This window comes from Neofelis nebulosa, chromosome 2 (assembly GCF_028018385.1).
Source record: "Neofelis nebulosa isolate mNeoNeb1 chromosome 2, mNeoNeb1.pri, whole genome shotgun sequence".
Classification (NCBI taxonomy): domain Eukaryota; kingdom Metazoa; phylum Chordata; class Mammalia; order Carnivora; family Felidae; genus Neofelis; species Neofelis nebulosa.
Window position 1 is genome coordinate 118440825 of NC_080783.1, and position 18441 is coordinate 118459265.

General features: G+C 43.9%; 1 protein-coding gene across 2 annotated transcripts in view; it reads right to left on the minus strand.

Annotated features, from left to right (window-relative positions):
- The window catches only part of LOC131492007 (uncharacterized), a 71718-nt gene extending 53985 nt beyond the window's left edge, over positions 1–17733 (minus strand). Inside the window, exon 1 of one of the 2 annotated variants that reach the window (XM_058695598.1) lies at positions 17412–17732. The gene's annotated coding sequence lies outside the window, so the exon portion shown is untranslated. Of the gene's footprint in view, positions 1–17411 lie in introns of both variants that reach the window. The other variant, XM_058695619.1, reaches the window with a different exon arrangement.
- Between the last annotated feature and the right edge of the window lie 708 nt (positions 17734–18441).

The window sequence follows — 18441 nt, forward strand, 5'->3', positions numbered from 1 at the left end:
CTTGCAGGTTGTACCAAGAGAAGTATGGTACCTAAAGCAAGGGAGGTGATCATTCTCTACTCCTATGGAGCAAAATGATCAATTCTGCATACCTTTCTGTAAAAGGAACACAGACAAACTGAGGTGCATTCAGGAGAGTGGCCAAAGATAAAGATTTCTATACCATGTCCTATGAAGAACTCAGAGTATTCAACTTGGAGAAAAGAAGCCTTAGAGAGACCCTCATAGCTGTTTCAAACATGGGAAGGGGCCACAAGGGGTTAAGACAGTGAGGCCAACTCTATATATTTCTGCAGACAGAACGAGGACTAGAGAGTAGATGAAAGCCGAGCTCACAAAAGGTGCACTGGGCCGCCCAAGTGACTGTCCTGCTGGTGATTCTCAGAGGCTGCGTGGCTCCTTGGGAGAATGTTATCATCAGGGGTTCATGCACCAGAGGAACTCAAATTTTCCTTCTACTCTTAGAAATCCATGGCCATCATTGACCCCAGTGTCGCTCACAGTTTTCCCTCAAGGAAATGTCTTTGGGAGATAGGTCCTAAGGTAAATACTTTTAGTAGAACACATTTTATTGGGAAAAAAATCTCTGAGTTCTGTAGCAAGCCCTGATTTCAATCAGCAGCACAGGACTATGAAAAGGGGACTGGATTTGGAGACACTAATTGGGGTCAAATTCCAGCCCTGGAGCTTGCCAGCTATTTGCGTTTAGGCCAATTACTTGACTCCTCTGAGCCTCACTTTCTTCATCTGGCAATATTAATACTTATTTCAAGGGTCGTTGGGAGGATTAAATGAGATACCATATCGCCTCAATTCTAAGATGGGTAGTTTTTCACCTTTTAATAGCTCGCAAATCAAGATGCATTCTTTTAAAATATAATTTCTTGTCAAATTGGTTTCCATACAACACCCAGTGCTCATCCCAACAAGTGCTCTCCTCAGTGCCCATCACCCACTTTCCCCTCTCCCCCAACCCCTCAAGATGCACTTTAACACTGGTAGTGTGCCATAGTTTAATTGAGAGTGTTATTTTGTGTCATAGTGGCACATAAAGTAATACGGGTCTTACAAAAATCAATGGCGACTTATATTCAAAGGAATATAACACATATTAAACACTTGGCATAATGACTGGCACACCGTGAGCACTCAGTGCCATTCTAATTCCCTTTTTCCTTTGATAGATAACACCTTCACAACCTCTTAAGAAACAGGGAGGTCCTCAAGAATTAATAATTGGTACTGGTCTACAGATTCTCGCTATGGTAAACTAAGGAGAAAGTTCGCACCAGATCCTACGGAGAATTCATTCTATTCTACACACACACACACACACACACACACACACATTCTTTATATACTTTATATAAATTTATATTTATATATATATTCTTTATATATATACATATATGTGTGTGTGTGTGTGTATTTTTTATCATCCCGTTTCCTGTGGTCGCGTAAACCTTCTATAATTTTCCAACTTTGCTTAGTGAGTATATTTTGGTTCAACATTTATTGAGCGCAAGGCTAAATGTTTTGCCTACTTTATCTTAGGAAAGAGGATATCCTTGCCTTCACCAGAAGTCTACCACCATCTTCCAAACCAATCACCTACCACAGAATGTCTTTGTCAAGTTTAATATCCTTCACATCTGACTCCTTTCCTCTTCTGGTGCTCAATTCAAGATGCTTTACTTTGTCACAAGAAGCGTATAATCAACTCCATGCTCCAATGATATATGAGTAAGGGAAATTTTTTCATGACCTGGCTGGCCCTGAACATAATCACCAGAGAGGCTCTTTGTAGTCAGATACTGTGGTTTTAAGTGTGGATTTTTGTCTCACGTAAGGACATATCTTGTCTTTTATAAAATGTTATCAAGCATGCTTGTCTCAATGTTATTTTTTTGTGTTAGAGTTACACAGGTTAATTACATATTACACAAAATCCGATTCTTTTTTCTTTCTTTCTTTCTTTCTTTCTTTCTTTCTTTCTTTCTTTCTTTCTTTCTTTCTTTCCTTTTTTTCTTTTTTTAAGTAGACTTCACGCCCAGCGTGGAGCCCAACACGGGGCTTGAACGCACGACCCTGAGATCAAGACCTGAGCTGAGATCAAGAGTTGGACGCTTAACCGACTTAGCCGCCCAGGCGCCCCTAAACAAAATCCAATTCTTTATAGCTGCCTCACATTTAACTGTTTAATGGTACATATTATCTTATCTTCCATTAATATTTGAAATTCACTTGCTAGCTCTTCTTCTCTCTCCCTAAACCAACTTCTGGACAGGTGATCGCTGTTTAGTACTCCCACCAGAAAATGAACAGTGGCAAAGTTATGTTTTGTTTCTGTTGGCACGGCTAGTTGGTGTGTTAGTTGATGCTTATTGAGGGCTCACTATATACCCGTCACTGTGCTAGATCCTAACCAGAAAGATAAATGCGAGACCTTCAAGGCATTCATCTTCGAGGCCAGACATGGAGCAGAAACCACACTGAGCAGGGGCTCCCTTGAGTGACTGACACTTCACTGACTCATCTGTGGCCTCCACTCCATCTGTAAAGGTACAGACATAGGCCCATGATGCGGGGTGATCACGGCCAGTGGTGGGCTCCTCTAGGAGGCCTGCCCTCTGCTATTCCCGCAGCCGAGTTGTCCGCCCACCAGAAGTTGGCATGTTTGTTTCCAAACCTACTTAGGCTAGTTCCTCTCGTCCCTGTTATTACACAATTTAAGTAAACGTACTCAACATAAGGAATACGAATAAAGAAGAGAGAATTTGTTTCTACCGGAGCTCAGGTGAATGTTTGGGAAAGGCACAGGAAAGGTGAATTACTAAAAACATGTGCCGTCAGTGTATGCGTGGGAGAGCCACCTGTAAAAAATCTGGAAAAATCTGATTGCTTCACAGAATGGCTTTAAGATCTTGCTCTACTTTAAAGGAAACCAAGACAAAATGATTGCAAAAACCTCAGAGGTGTGGCTTATATGAGAAATAGGGCACAGAACTCTAATGGGAGGCCTGAAACTCAAAAGACAAGAGAGGCCTTGGCCCTACATCAAAAATTTGAGGGATGTTTTAAGTTGAAATAAAAGCTTAAGGAACGATCCCATCATTTTGTATGATTCCTGCTTTAACTAACGTGTTCAACCAAATCACCAACTATTCATTGCATAGGGCATAAGAGTTTCCACTGTTAACATAATAGTATGTTTAAAGCTACAATATGGGGGGCTGAGGCATACAAGACGACTTCTTCTTGGGGAAAGGAGGGCTCAGGACAGGCTCCATGGAGGAGGTTAGTCCTGAATTGGGTGCCAAAGAATAGAGTAGGCGTTCCTAGGGAAATAAGTAAGCCAGTCACTCCCCAGGAGACGAATCAGCATAGTCACAAAAGTCGGCTTTCTAGACTTTGTCAATCAACCCAGAGGTAAGACAACACAGGTCTGACTCTGTTCAGTCATTGCTATGTGTCCTTAAGCAAGTCGTGTGTGCTTCCGTGTCTATATCTGGAAGATGAAGACAACTGTGGGTCTGTACCTCAGCAGACTGTTGTGAAAATTACAGGAGATGACCTTTAGATAATCATGCATTAATAAAAACATTGCAAAATTATCTTAAGGCTTACTGGGAGCAAGGGAGTAAGACAATCTGTGGATGATCCTGGAGATTAAAGAAATGTGGCACACCTCTTCTAAAATTTCCTGCCACAAACATAAGCTGGAGAAAGTTCAAGAGAAGGGAAGGTGTGATGTAAGTTCCCAGGTGCCAGGAGACCGGCAAGCCAATACTCTTAACAACCAATCCGCAATATCAAACATCAAGGCTCACCCACCCATTTGGACCCATTTGGTTCTCCCAACAAGCGTGCAAAGCAAGTATTGCTATTCACTCCATCTTACAGATGAGGGGACTGGGTCTCCTAGAAGTCAAGCATAGCACTCAAGGTTGGACAGATGATAAGCACAGAATATGGACCAGAACCCTGGTCACCTGATTTCAAACTCTGTGAGCTTCCCAACACCCTGGCTGCCTTTCTTGTCGGCCGTTTAGTTCACAAACCGTGGGCTGCAATGTCCCTATTTGTTCATTTGTTAAAACTTTTCATAGGACGGGAGGCTGCAACTAATAGCTCAAATGAGGGTTGGAGATTATCAAGGATTTCAATTATCCTGCCTATCTCTGACCTCCATTACCAAGGATAATCTGAAGCGAGCTCGAGCAATTTTCTGAAACTTTCATTAATTTTAAATAAATTTATACAATGTCATTCCCCCCCTTCCCCTTTATCCAAATTAAAATGTCCTTGTCTTTTCAGTTTCTCATTATAGGCAAATCCTTTGCATGTCTTGGAGATGGTCTGTTGTTTTTCTCTAGGTCTTTTGTATTTCTGCTTTGTTTTCTTTGAGACGAAAGGACCCAATGCCGAATTCTGATTTTAAGGTAAAGTCATAACATCAATGTATGTCATTAAAATGTTTTATTGTAATTACAGAACTAGTCAATGCCAAATTATGTGCACTATATTATTTTCTGCGTCATTCTTTATCCCATTCTCAAAGTTAATACAGCCTATTATATCTCATTCATTCTTCTGGCTGCCTCTGCACAGCAAGCAGATGTCTCCATTGAGCAATCCACAATGAATCCGAGATCCTTTTCCTGTGCACTTACAAGTGGAGTAATTCAGAGCCCATCAGTGAGTATGAGCTGTTTCAATTGTTCCTTCCAGTGTACATTAGCTCGCACTTGTCTACATAAAATTTCAAAGAATCATACATATTACAGATGGAAAAGACCAGTTAGTTCATCAGGCCTGCCCACTCGGCCAGCAAGAGTAAGCATGGAAGCACTTCTACCAGTTCATGCTATTTTATTTATTTATTTATTTTTTTTTTATTTTTTTTTTTTATTTTTTAAATTTTTTTTTTTCAACATTTTTTATTTATTTTTGGGACAGAGAGAGACAGAGCATGAACGGGGGAGGGGCAGAGAGAGAGGGAGACACAGAATCGGAAACAGGCTCCAGGCTCCGAGCCATCAGCCCAGAGCCTGACGCGGGGCTCGAACTCACGGACCGCGAGATCGTGACCTGGCTGAAGTCGGACGCTTAACCGACTGCGCCACCCAGGCGCCCCAGTTCATGCTATTTTAATTATGTGTATTAATAATAATTACAATTACTGTTTATACTACATGGTTTCTTTCATCCCAAAATCAGTTAAAAGGCTTTCTTTTTAAAACAACGTTTCTTTTCCAAAAGGGAACTGGAGGTCAGACATCAATGTTACTAGACCCAAAGCCAGCCCGACGTGGGGCACCTGGGTGGCTCAGTCGGTTAAGCGTCTGACTCTCGGTGTTACCTCAGGTCACGATCTCATGGTTTCGCGAATTCGAGCCCCGCGTGGGGCTTTGCGCTGGCTGCGTGGAGCCTGCTTGGGATTCTCTCTCTCCCTCTCCCTCTCTGCCCCTCCCCCACTCGCACTGTCTCTGTGTCTCTCAAGATAAATAAATAGCTCTGAAAAACCCAGTCCGACAAAACCCAGAACTCAATTCAGTTCAGTTCAGTAAACATCTCTGAGCGCCAGCTACTCGTAAGGCAGGGGCTGTGTTGGGTGTTTACAGGGATCTGTAGGTGAATGGCACCTAAAACCTGCCCTCTTGTTTATCGCCTATTAAGGGATTTGTGATGGTGAATGTGTAGAGCTCTTATGGTCACTTCAAGAAAAGAACCAAATAACATGGACACTCTGGGGATGGAGAGACTCCTCAGGCTCTAGGAAGGGTGAGCATAATGTCCATCAACAGAGATCGGGGAAAAAAGGGACTTGAGCAAAGAACCAAACAAAAACAAGGGACAAAGTCTGTGAGCACAAGATGTCTACAGGCCTCTCCAAACATTTAATTGATGACTTTGAATTACAATCAGAACACACAGATTACCAATCATGAATATACGTATGGAGCGAAGGCAGAACGTTTTAAATTGGGACTGGTATTTTGCTTTCTTTTGTTTGTTTGTTTTGTTTTTTGTTTTGTTTTCTTTTTGTTTTTTTCAGAAAACCTGGTATTGTATGTAAGAAAAATTGAGAACTCCCAACCACAGACTAAAATCTCCATTCCAAATTTAAATGGATAGGTGACCCACTTGCCGGTAACTTAGTACTTTTAACGCCTCACGATACAGCTGAAAGTGGACACTGGTGTACCATTTGGCCACTTGGGGGACTTGTAGTCTCTTGTTGGATTGCTGGACAACTTGAGATCTTCAAACTAGAATGCATAGAAAACAGGATTCCATTTTCTGGTCCTTTTAATAGAAACACATGTAAGCGCAGACCAGGAAAACACAAATATATTCTTTAAAACAAAAACAAAAACTTTAACATTTATTTATTTTGAGAGAGAGAGACAGAGACAGACTGTGAGCTGGGGAGGGGCAGAGAGAGAGGGAACACAGACTCCGAAGCAGGCTCCAGGCTCCGAGCTGTCAGCACAGAGCCCGACACGGGGTTCAAACTCACGAACGCAAGATCATGACCTGAGCCGAAGTCGGACATTTACCCAACTGAGCGCCCCCCCCCCCCCGACGCCCCAAATATATTCTTATGATTAACAAGAGTAGCTGTTTCTTCACACTCAACGAACCTAATCTTTAAAGACACTACTAACTCTCAATATATTACTGCAGGAGTTACTTTGTCCCACCCTTTGTAAAACCATTGATATCAAGAAAAAGGAAACTATAGGAGGCCTCTTGTCCTTCTGTATTTGTCCCCTCAAAGACCACGGCAGATGTTGTCTACTGCATGAAGCCTTCCTCTGTTCCTTCTACCACCGTTTCCTTCACCCACCAAACTAACCGTTCTCTCCCTTGACTCCCATAGTTCCTTGATCCAGCGCTACATGCTTTATTAACTGTATGAGCATCTATCTCTTTCCACCAGAATGAAAGCACCTTAAAGGAAGGAATTCAGTCTTACTTGCCTTGCATTCTCACAAGGCCAAGATCATTTTTCATTGCCTGACACACAGTAGACATTCAACACATGTTTGTTAAATCGTTTCATCGGGTCTGGGAGGCCTATTTGGACATATTTTAATTTTTAAATTTTTTTTCCTTTGTACTCTTTCCAAAATTTGCCCTTGTCTGTCTAGTCATGGCATTCAGACTCAGATGCAGCGTAAGTGTGTGTGTGCTTACCACTATCTGTCATTCAGTCAGTGCATACCTCTGGTGGTGAACTTCAAGAACGCTGCCCTACACAAGACCAGAATCTCGATTCCATCACACTCACAGTCAGCCACTAAGTGACTTTGGAAAACATTCGAGTCAGATGGACCTGAGTTCAGACAGACTTACACATAAGCTCTGATTGGCGCTCACCAGTTGTACGGCTTTGGGCAAGTTAAACTCTCTAGACCTCAATTTCCTCAACTACGACATGAAACATAACGAGCACCTAACTTGATTTAAATAAGACAACACAGGAAAAGGTTCAGGTCAGTGCTTCGCATGTAGCAAATACTCAATTAATTATTAAAATTGTAGCCTTGTTCATAAAGTAGAAATAATAATACAAACCCTTTAGGATTCTTACAAGAGATAAATGATATAAGAAGCAAAATTTTACCCAACACATTCAGTCAGTGTTTCCTTCCTTCCTGTGTGCTAGAATAATTGTTACAATGGACTGAGCACCTATGTGCTCATTACCTATCCTAGGTAATATATTATGCCTTTAAATATATTATGCCATCTAACTTAATTCTTGTAATAAGCTATCGAGATAATAATCATTATCCCTATTTTACAGATGAGTAAATTGAGTTTCAGAGAGAATAAATAACCAGCCCAAGGTCACATCATTAGTTCATGACAGATTGTTCCAGAAGCTAAAGTAAGTGGGATCAAGAACAGAATAGGAAGCAGAGAAAGAAAATACAGGCAGAAAGTATAGGCAGAAACTCCCTAAGAAGCCTATTTATCCCCACCCTAATCCCCAGTTTCAAGATTATGCTTGCTTTTTTTTTAAATTTTAATATTTATTTATTTTTGAGAGAGAGAACGACAGAGCACAAGCTGGGGAGGGGCAGAGAGAGAGAGAGGGAGACACAGAATCCAAAGGAGGCTCCAGGCTCCAAACTGTCAGGACAGAGCCCAACATGGGGCTCGAACCCATGAACCGTGAGATCATGACCTGAGCCAAAGTAGGACGTTTAACTGACTGAGCCACCCAGGCGCCCTGGATTATGCTTGCTTTTTGTTTATTTTTTTAATCTTTATTTATTTTTGAGAGAGAGACAGAGTGCCAGCAAGGGAGGGGCAGAGAGAGAGAGAGGGAGACACAGAATCCGAAGCAGGCTCCAGGCTCCCACCTGTTAGCACAGAGCCCGCCATGGGGCATGAACCCACGAACCGTGAGATCATGACCTGAACCGAAGTTCGACGCTCAACCGATGGAGCCACCCAGGTGCCTCGATTAGGCTTGCTTTTTAAGCCAGCCTCTGGGATCTGACACAATATATTCTCACTTTCACTATTCACACACTCCAGCTTTTTAATAAATGTATGAAATGATGTCACTCATCTAAGAACTAACTCTAATACATTCCCCTCTCCTAATTTCTTTCCTGGTTACAAATTTGCTATTTGTTCCCACAGACTTCTTATCTCTGTATACTGTCAACCATGAAACATTTTAATTTTTAATAATCTGGTTACCCTTAATTTCTTTACATTTCCATAATGGACTTATATTAGATATGTCAAATACATTTGTTGACACCTACATAGAAGGGAAGATGGCCCTTCCATAGTTCCTACTAAACGGCAATCCAGTTTTATATTAACACCCCCCCACACACACACCCACCTCCCTTTACCGCGGCACTCTAGGCTAGAGGTTTGCGTCTGACCCTCGGGCAAGGCTGGTTAGGGACTTAGAAGAAGGGCAAGGAAAAGGCTAGCTGGGTTATTGGATTCTTTCTTGGGTATCTGAATTAGGAAAACCTGAGAGAATGAAGCAATTATCAGGGAAAATTACAGATGAAAAATGTAGGGAAAGAAGGCGCGAGGAAGAAGAAACAAAAGAAGCAGGGTAGAGAGGGTAGAGTTCTGGACATGGAAGTCTTGGCAAGTCAAAGAAGCAACACTAGGTGTAAGCAAAAGCTATGAGATGGAGAGAGGTTACGCCGAATAAAGCTGGAAGACCAAATCAGCATGTAGCAAAAGGAGCTAGTAAGGCAAACACACAGTGAGAGAACGAGATTGACATAAAAGAAGAGGTTGCCCTTGGAGCTGCCTCAGGTCCTGAAAGACTTCAGTTCTGATTTCAAGTTCCTTCTTGAGCATCCCCGCAGGGAAATCCCTTTCCTTGAGGAAACTTCCATGAGTCAGTTCTTTGCAACCAGAAGGCCTTTTCTTGAGGGTTCAGCACTTAAAACCTCTTTTAGAAAATGAAGTTTAAATTGTATTGTTCTCTTGTTTCAGGTGAGTCTCAGCTGCAGATTCCTGGAAGTCAGTCATTCGTTCACCTGACTACCCTCTGATTGTCCAGACTTCCTCAAAGATCTATTTTCCCTGTTTCTGAGATAGGAGAAACTTCTCCTGTTTAGCTACTGATATTTATACTAAATATCAGTACAGACCGCACCACTCATTTATCGCCTATGACCCTTTGACATAAGAAGTAAACTCTTAGACCAATGAGAAACACAACTAACAAACCTTACAGGAAAAAAGCTGAGCACAAGAAGAGGAAAGATTCAGGGATTCACAAAATACTTTGCTATGAAGGTATAGTTTACTCTGCAAAGGAGGAAAAGGGTGAATACAAGAAACTTCCTTTTTTTAACTTGGGATGTAAGGTTGTATAATTTAAGATTTTTACCTGTTGTTCTTTTTGCATTTAGCTAAATTTCTTCTTTTTTTTTTTTTTTTTTTTTTAAAGTAGGCTTCATGCCCAGCACAGAACCCAGTGCAGGGCTTGAACTCACAACCCTGAGATCAAGACCTGAGCTGAGATCAAGAGTCGCCAAATGAGCCACCTAGGTGCCCCGGTTTAGTTAAATTTCTTAATAAGCTACATTTCACTGTGAATTACCTATTCACTTGACAGCAACAAATGACCACCTGCTGTTTCACCCTGTGCTAGGCAGCAGGTGCACAAAAGCTAAAGACAGTCCCAAACCTTGAAGGGGCTACAGCCCAGAGCAGGAAGTATCCTATTCCAGCGCAATGTCATAAAGGCCACATAAGCATACACCCGGACGAAGAGGCAGTGGGACAGAGATAGGATCTAAGAAGCTTCCCAGAAGAAATGCCCAGGATAAGTCTTGAAGGAGCGGCAGGAGTTGGCTTGGAAAAGATGAGGCGGAAAGATGTCCAGGCAAAGGTAATGACCTGGGCACTAATGCTCTGCATCCTTTAGACCACAGTTGCCTTAAAGACCCCGGGATATCATGGACTTCCGTACAATAAGCCACCAATCCAGGCGTCTTTAGAAAAGGCAAGTATGCCCTTGACTCACATTCAAAAAGTCCCTTAGTCATACACATTAAGCAAAGTTTTTCTCCCCAACCATACGCTAACTACGCCAGCCCCAAGGATAGCAGAAAATCCAACGTAGCTAGTACTAGACAAGGTAAAGCTACCGCAAGGCTCCCAAGTTTCTCTTCTGAGCAAATGATGGCTTGGTTCCTTTCAACTGTCATTACTGTTCATTTTGAGTTTGTGTATGTATTTTTCGAGGAAAAGAATGATTATGGTTTTCTTTTTTTTATTAAAAAATTTTTTTCTTAACACTTATTTATTATTGAGAGACAGAGAGAGACAAAGCATGAGCATGGGAGGGGCAGAGAGAGGAGGAGACACAGAATCCGAAGCAGGCTCCAGGCTCTGAGCCGTCAGCACAGAGCCCGACGCGGGGCTCGAACCCACAAACCGCGAGATCATGACCTGGGCCGAAGTCAGATGCTCAACCGTAGCCACCCAGGCACCCCAACGATTATGGTTTTCACGTAAATTACTAAATCTCTCCAAAGCTTTTGATTAGAGGCATTTCGAACCTTTCCACGAACAAAATAAAAATACTTTAAGATTTTTATTTTAATTCCAGTATTGTTAACATATAGCATAAAAAATACTTTTGATAATTATCTTGATCATCAAAAGTTAGATTGGCTACACTGATATATAGAATATGTTTTTCTTTTCCTTCAAGTTTAGCATTCAACATTAACCACATTTCACATATTTCTATAGAGCATAGTCTTTTTTCTTAAGTTTATTTAATTATTTTTGAGAGACAGAGCACAAGCAGGAGAGGGGCAGAGAGAGAGAGGGAGGGAGACACAGAATCTGAAGAAGGTTTCAAGATGCAGGGCTCGAACGCTCGAACTGTGAGATCATGACCTGAACTGAAGTCGGACGTTCAACCGTCTGAGCCACCCAGGCGCCCCTATAGAGCATAGTCTTATGTTCTAAAAAGCTTGCTGGTATAGCATTTCACAAACCTGTTCATGTTTTCCCATCTATAAAGTCAATAATATATTTCTCTTACGTAGTTACTTCTTAGGATTTTATGAAGTTAAGCTAGATACCCAATGTTAGGAATTTTAAGCAACCAAAAATAAAGGTATAAGTCAAAATATTATTAAATATGGTCTTCCAAATTCCCTTCCCAGTTAAAAGTAATTATATCTTAGATACTTTTTTTTTTTAGCAGACAGAAGTAAGACCAATTCAAAGAGAGTCAGTGGTTTACTGATCCTCAAAGTGCCTTGAACTAGTCTCCCTTGCCACAAGTAAGATGATAGTCCAAAAATATGGTACAAGTTCTTACTCCGGATTCCGAAAATTGCATTAAGAGCTACCATGTGAAATTTTTAAATTCTATCTTTTCAAAGATTTAGCCAGTTTCAAGCGACTAGTGCTTGGAATTACTCACACAAAACATGATTAATAAAAACATCATTCAGTCTCCACCCTATCTGTCTCTCTTGGTCACATTTCAGAGGCAGTTTTTCACTCACGTCCTAAAGGTATATTCCACATATGTATGTGTGTGTGTGTGTGTGTGTGTGTGTGTGTGTATATATATATATATATATATATATATATCTCACACATCATATCAGCAAGTCTTCAGCAATATCCTTCAGGAGCTGCTGATCATAAAGATCGTCAGTAGCCCTGTCATCCCCCAAAGCACGGTGTTTAACACGTAGCGTGTGTCATCGGCACTGCCGTTGCTTAAACTGGTCCCCTGCGCCCTCAAAACAGTATGCAAGCATAGTACGAAAAGGAACAGCACAATTTCTGGGAGGAAGCAGTAAGCATGGTGAAGCTAAGAGATGTACCCGGGGCCCGTCCATTTTCAATTCATACTTATTATACAAGAAGATGTGCATTCAAAACAGCCTATTCTTTTGGAACTGGTTCTTTAGTCTCCTTGCACATGCGCCTGCATGCTGACTGGCCAATTCTCTTCAAATCCATAAATTAAAATCCCACTTTTGCTTATTGTGCTTTTCACTTCAAAACGTCAACGTGGTTTGGATGTGTAGGAATGAATCCCATATACCCACAAAACTCACATCTCCCCTCTGGGGACCACAGTTCTTGAATTGGGCTTTGTAAAATGTAACCAAAAGACCAGATCCATGGAACATTCTCTTCACAGAATTCGAGACATAGGGAACAACAGGAAGGAAACTTAGATATGAGGCAGCCCAGCCCCTCATTCTGAAAGAGGTCCAGAGGAGCAGAATGGGGAGTCCTGGGTCATAGAATGGCAAAACCAAAACCAGAAACTGGTCCAATACACTCGTAAAAACCATGTAAAGTTTAAATTAGAATTGGGCCCCTTCTTTTTTGATCAACACTCTAAATCTTTTTTTTTTTAATTTTTTAACATTTATTTATTTTTGAGAGACAGAGACATAACATGAGCAGGGGAGGAGCAGAGAGAGAGGAAGACACAGAATCAGAAGCAGATTCCAGGCTCTGAGCTGTCAGCACAGAGCCAGACGTGGGGCTCAAACCCACGAACCACGAGATCATGACCTGAGCCGAAGTCGGAGGCCCAACTGACTGAGCCACCCAGGCACCTGAACACTCTAACTCTTAAGTCTTTAAAGAAAGGGGTAGATTTGTCTGGAATATCAATGGTGACTGCTTCACGTCTCTGCTTCTCATCTCTTGAAGGGATTTGGCCTAACGGAAAAACAGAAATTTAATCAGCTAGCCATGGTGTCCCTTATTTTCTTGTGAGTCCTTGGGTGAGTCACATAACCTTACTCAACTATAACAGAAGGATAACGATACTACTTAATTCATAGGGCTATTGTAAGAGAGGGCTGAGCAGATATTTTAAAGTGCATTAAAATGTCAAGGCTTAAAAGAAATGGAGAAAATTTCCATTTTACACCTTATATTTATATCTTTTGGGGGAAAACACACACACACACACACACACACACACACACACACACACACAATTCCCTTCACTAAAGTTACATGCAAAATCGGCATTTGTAACCAAGGAGTTTGGGGAATGTCCCGCACGTAGTAACGGTTTTACCTTCAGAGGGACTAGAAGCTCTTGCACTTTTATTTACACACAGTGCGCAAACAATGCACTTTTTAAATGTCATCAGTCTTCATTTTTATTCCCCCAGAGTTAAGGACGACCTGATGACTGTTGTCTGGCTTCCCAGTTCTGTTAAATTTCTCCCTCAACCAGATCCTCCTTCTATCCACATCTTAGCTCCCCACTCCCCTCCTTGGATTACTCTTCCAAAGCGGACTCAGATTGCCTCCCCCAGAGGCAGCGCCCCAGTGAGTAACACATTGGGGGGCGGGCAGAGTGTGTCGGAAGTGATCAAATACTTGCAAATGAAGTCGTACAGCTCACAGGAGAAGGCAATGGCCACAGGTGCCAAATGCAGATGACGATGGCAAGCTGTGGATAGGGCTGTCGCTACAATGTAGGCCGGTACTTCACCGCGTAACAACGTTGGGTGCAGAGAAATGACTCATCACACGACTTAACCACACGACCTGTGTAGGTTCCCCAAGTAGAGGCACCAAACCTATGATTTATGTGTGGGTGGGCATGTCTGTCTCCCTTTTAAACTACTAAATTAGCCTAGAAAAAAAAAAAAAGATGGATTGACAGCACTCCTCTGAGTACTAGAGAAACACACCATGTAGAAAATGGGGATACAAGCGTGAGCACAAGTCTGCCGGCACGGAAGAGACTGGCATATTCAACCATACGTTCCCTCCAAGCAAGACCAAAATGGGGACGGGAGATTCTCCTACTTTGGGGGATCAAGCCAGTCAGATTTTAATAACCCAGCCCAAACGGGACTATGGTAAGATGAAGAGGCTTTAAAATATTTTGCCCTTTGTAGATACATGTCCTTGTCAGGAGGAATGGGAAAAGCCGTGTCATTACACTATGGTCTTTGGAATTGTGAGGGGACAGTGCTAATGGCAGGGTTTCCCACAGCTACGTGTTTAGTTGGCATCAACTGGAGAAACTATGGAATAAGTGAAATGAGACAAGGGCTTCACGAACCACATGTCTCTCCCAATGCCCATTAGAGGTTAACAGGGTGCAGAGGCCACAGCTAATGTGAGTCACCCGGGCAATGGCTGCCACGGAGGCCAACTCACAATGAGTGTGAAGTTATTTAATAGTACAAGTGTAAAGGGTTAATAGATACTATTTGTATCTCTGTTGCACTGTGGGCAGGTGGGGGGAGGGGTTCTAACTGGAAACACTGGACTCTACGGGAGTTGGGATGCCTCCAGTGAAATGGAAGTTGGCTGGGGGGAGAACTCAGCCAAGAGAAAAGGACAGCTAGCTTAAGTCTAGCTACAAATTTAGGGCAGTTACTTCTACGCCTTTATGCTCTGCCCTACTACGGTATCTGCATGCTGTTCGGTGTGAATTATCGGTATTATGATTATAATTTAACTGTGTGGTGAATGTTGATTACACCACCAGGACCAAGTGCTCCAAGAGCAAGGGACCACGCGCCTGGTCCTTCCGTGTGTCCTCGGTGTCCAGCAAGGCGCCTGGTACCTAGGAAATGCCCCTCAAATATCACTTGAACAGACAAGTGAATACATGAATGAATTCCGGCGAACTCACGCTGTCACACGGGGTCGCCCTGTCCGCTCCGTGTGCCGTGAGCAGGGCTGAGTGTACCGCTCTAGTCCAGCACAGCAAGCAGAAGCCAAAAGGTGCCAGTCTTCTTGGCAGACCCGAGTGCTGGGCCGTACAGGGTCCAGCGTGGAGGCCAGGGAAGGGGGCCAGCGCGACATCATCGGGGCACCCAGAACCCCAGGGCAGCTTCATTGAACCCCTCAGGTCACTGCTGATCCTTCCAGGCCTTTGGTGTTCTCATTTAAGACCTGAGGAATAAATACCCTTTCTTTCCCCTGGCAGTTCTGAAACTCTAACATTTTAGGAAGATATCCGGAACCAAACCATGGTAAGATCTTCTGCTTTACGAAGTGGAAAAGAATTAAGTTTTTAAATACGAAGTTCAGTTCTATTCCAGTGAAACATTATATGGGTGCGTGGAGGGCGCTTCTTGCCCGATCCAGGCCAATTAGTATCTCTCTTTCAGCCCTTCTCACACCCAGAAGTCAGGTTCTCCAGGCCTCCCAGAAAAAAACATAAATATTCTGAACCAGGGCTGGCCCTTTGCTTCAATCTCTAGCTATCACAGGGAGTCAGTCTGATAAACATTTGCAGTTCGAATGGAAGGAGGCACAGCCTCCCAGACTTTCACAGATTTTTTTCTTGGGGGGGACAACTAGCAGAGTCACAGAAAACCTAGAATTAGGTAAGAAAGCAAAATTCCCCCAGAGAATTCAAAGAGAGCTACAACTGAGAGCCTTGCCGCGTAAGAAGAGAAGAAAGGAAATCCACAGTTCAAGAAAATAAGCAGACATTTTTTTTTCTTAAAATTTTTTTTAAGATGAGTATTAGGCACTGATTTTCGCCTTCTCTTCCCATCTCTCAAGATGTCACTTTAAAAAGCAAAAGGTTTTATCCACAAAACCACCAGCGAGTAAACAGCCTTCACATTCTTACCCTCACACACACAGTAAGACATTTACTCTCTGATAAACAGCAATTGTAAATAAATCTCATTTAATCTCTAAAAGCCACAATAAAAATCTTTAACCTCCAAGGTAGAGTTTACAGATGTGTCTACAAGCCTTACCAGAGCCAGAAAACACAAGGTCTTGAATAAACTACTCTAACAGGAGGCACATTTTCTCTCAAGCATCTTACAGGGACCTTCTTTTAAAAAAAAATATGTACAAGGGAGGAGGAAAGGGGAAAACCTAAGCCCTCCCACCCCATTCTCTGTACAAATCGGCCAATAAATCTAACGAAAAGACACAAGAGGAAAGGACAGAAGCCAACAGGTGGAAAAAGGCATTTTGTTTCCTTAGAAATGCTCAGACACTTGATCTGTGTTCCCTGGTTTTTTGTCTCGGGGTGTCTTTAATGATGGTTTGACGATGATGATAACAGTTCTACTTGGGGATCCTGCAGGATTGCCAGCTCGAAGATGTCTCCATGCCTCTTAGACACAAGGATCTGTACTGTGTCGCCAAATCCCAGGCAGACCTGCGGCATCCCCACTCAGCTCTCTGGATTGTACAGAAGGGGAAACTGAGGCACGCCCCCCTTCCCCACCCCCCGCACCCCACCCCCCCACACAACTCCTTTACTGCATCTACCACCAGAGAAATCCCCGAGACTGGAAAAGTTTCTGGATTGTCTCGCAGCAGAGTTCTCCTGCTCTCCCTTCTCGTCTGCTTGCCGCTCTGCCTCCGAGTCTGGGCTCGGGGTGATGAGGGCTGGGGTGCCTCCCCTTCACAAGGGGGGCCAGGGCCATGTGGGGGAAGTCCACACGCACACCCTCGCACACACAAAGCTTGAGGCCATCTCTGCAGGCGCCCCCCGGCCAGCCCTAGCCCTGCCTGAGAACGCACAGCTCCCAGCCTGCAAGGCCTCCTTGGGCTCCAGGCTGGGGCTGCTCCGAACGAGGGCTCTGCCCTTCTCTCCCTCTCTTTCAGCCTCCCCTCTCTCTCTCCTCTCTCTCATTCCCCCTCACACCTCCACCCTCACACCCTCCTCCCGCCCCTCTCCATCCACCCCTTCTCCCCCACCAACCCAAAGGCACAGATCGTGTTACTGGGGTTCCCTCGAAAGAGGGGCCATCCCCAGCCCTGCAGCACTTCTAGGGGCAAAGGCAAGAGCTCCAGCGGCAGGACCCCAGCGCTCCCTCCTGAGCAGCGCAGGAATGAGACCCCCACTTCCAGGCACGGGCGAACGAGCCAGCCACAGAAGAAGGAATTGTTAGGGCTCTTACCTTTTTTATGAGGAGAAATTCTGGAGAATCATTTCAGAAACTGAGGGGGGAAAGTGAATGAAGACAAAAAAGGCCCTTTTCCTGCAATCCCCGGCCTCCTGGTATCAAGACACTAGGACAACATCAAAGCAACTTAGGGGGAACACTTTAGGGGCCTATTGTCTGCTCTGGTCTGATCTGTTTTTCTTCTGACTCCCCCTCTTGCTGCGGTGACACTTGGTACGGCCCAGGCATTCATGCCAAGTAGCTTTCACACATGGAAGCTTGTCTCAAGCAATTGCTGACAAGCCACAAACAAGACATTCTCCCTCCCTTCTGGGCGCCCCCCCACTCCTCCCCCTCCACCTTTTCCTCCTCCCCCCTTGTCTCCCCTCCTCCTTTCTTCTGAATGCAAACTAAAACTCTCCAGTGACAGGCAGGCTCGCAGGCTTGGCCTAGCTGCGCAGGCAGAAACACACACACACACACACACACACACACACACACACGCACACTCTCTGTCTCTCTCTGTCTCTCTCTCTCTCACTCACTCACACGCAAGCAGCTCAGCTAGTTGCTGCACTGGTGGAGTTAAGAGACAGGAAAAAGCCTAGGCTGAGTTGGGGGCAGGGAGAGAAAGAGGGAGGGAGCGGGAGAGCAGGAGAGCCTCCTGTGTCCTGGTAAAATGGCAGAAGAGAGGTGAGCCCTTTGGAAAAACAGCAGTGGCCACACACGTGTGCACAGAGACGCCCCCCCCCGCCCCCCGGGGGTAGCCTGAGCTCCAGGAAGAGTGAAAGAAATGACTCCACAAACAAAACAGCAAGGTCCCGTCAGCTCCACACTGGGGGAGTGGGGACGTGAGAGGGTAGGTGGGCCCAGCTCCGGCGCATCTGTAGAATGTTATAGGTGCCTTTTCTTCTCTCAGGTAGACAAAAATTGGTCCCCTGAGGAGCTGGTCTCTCTTCACTGCATAACTGAGTCCAGACCTGAGCTACTAGTTAAAATAAAACCATGAAACGTGTCAAGGTGCGCGTAAACTTTAACTGTGGGT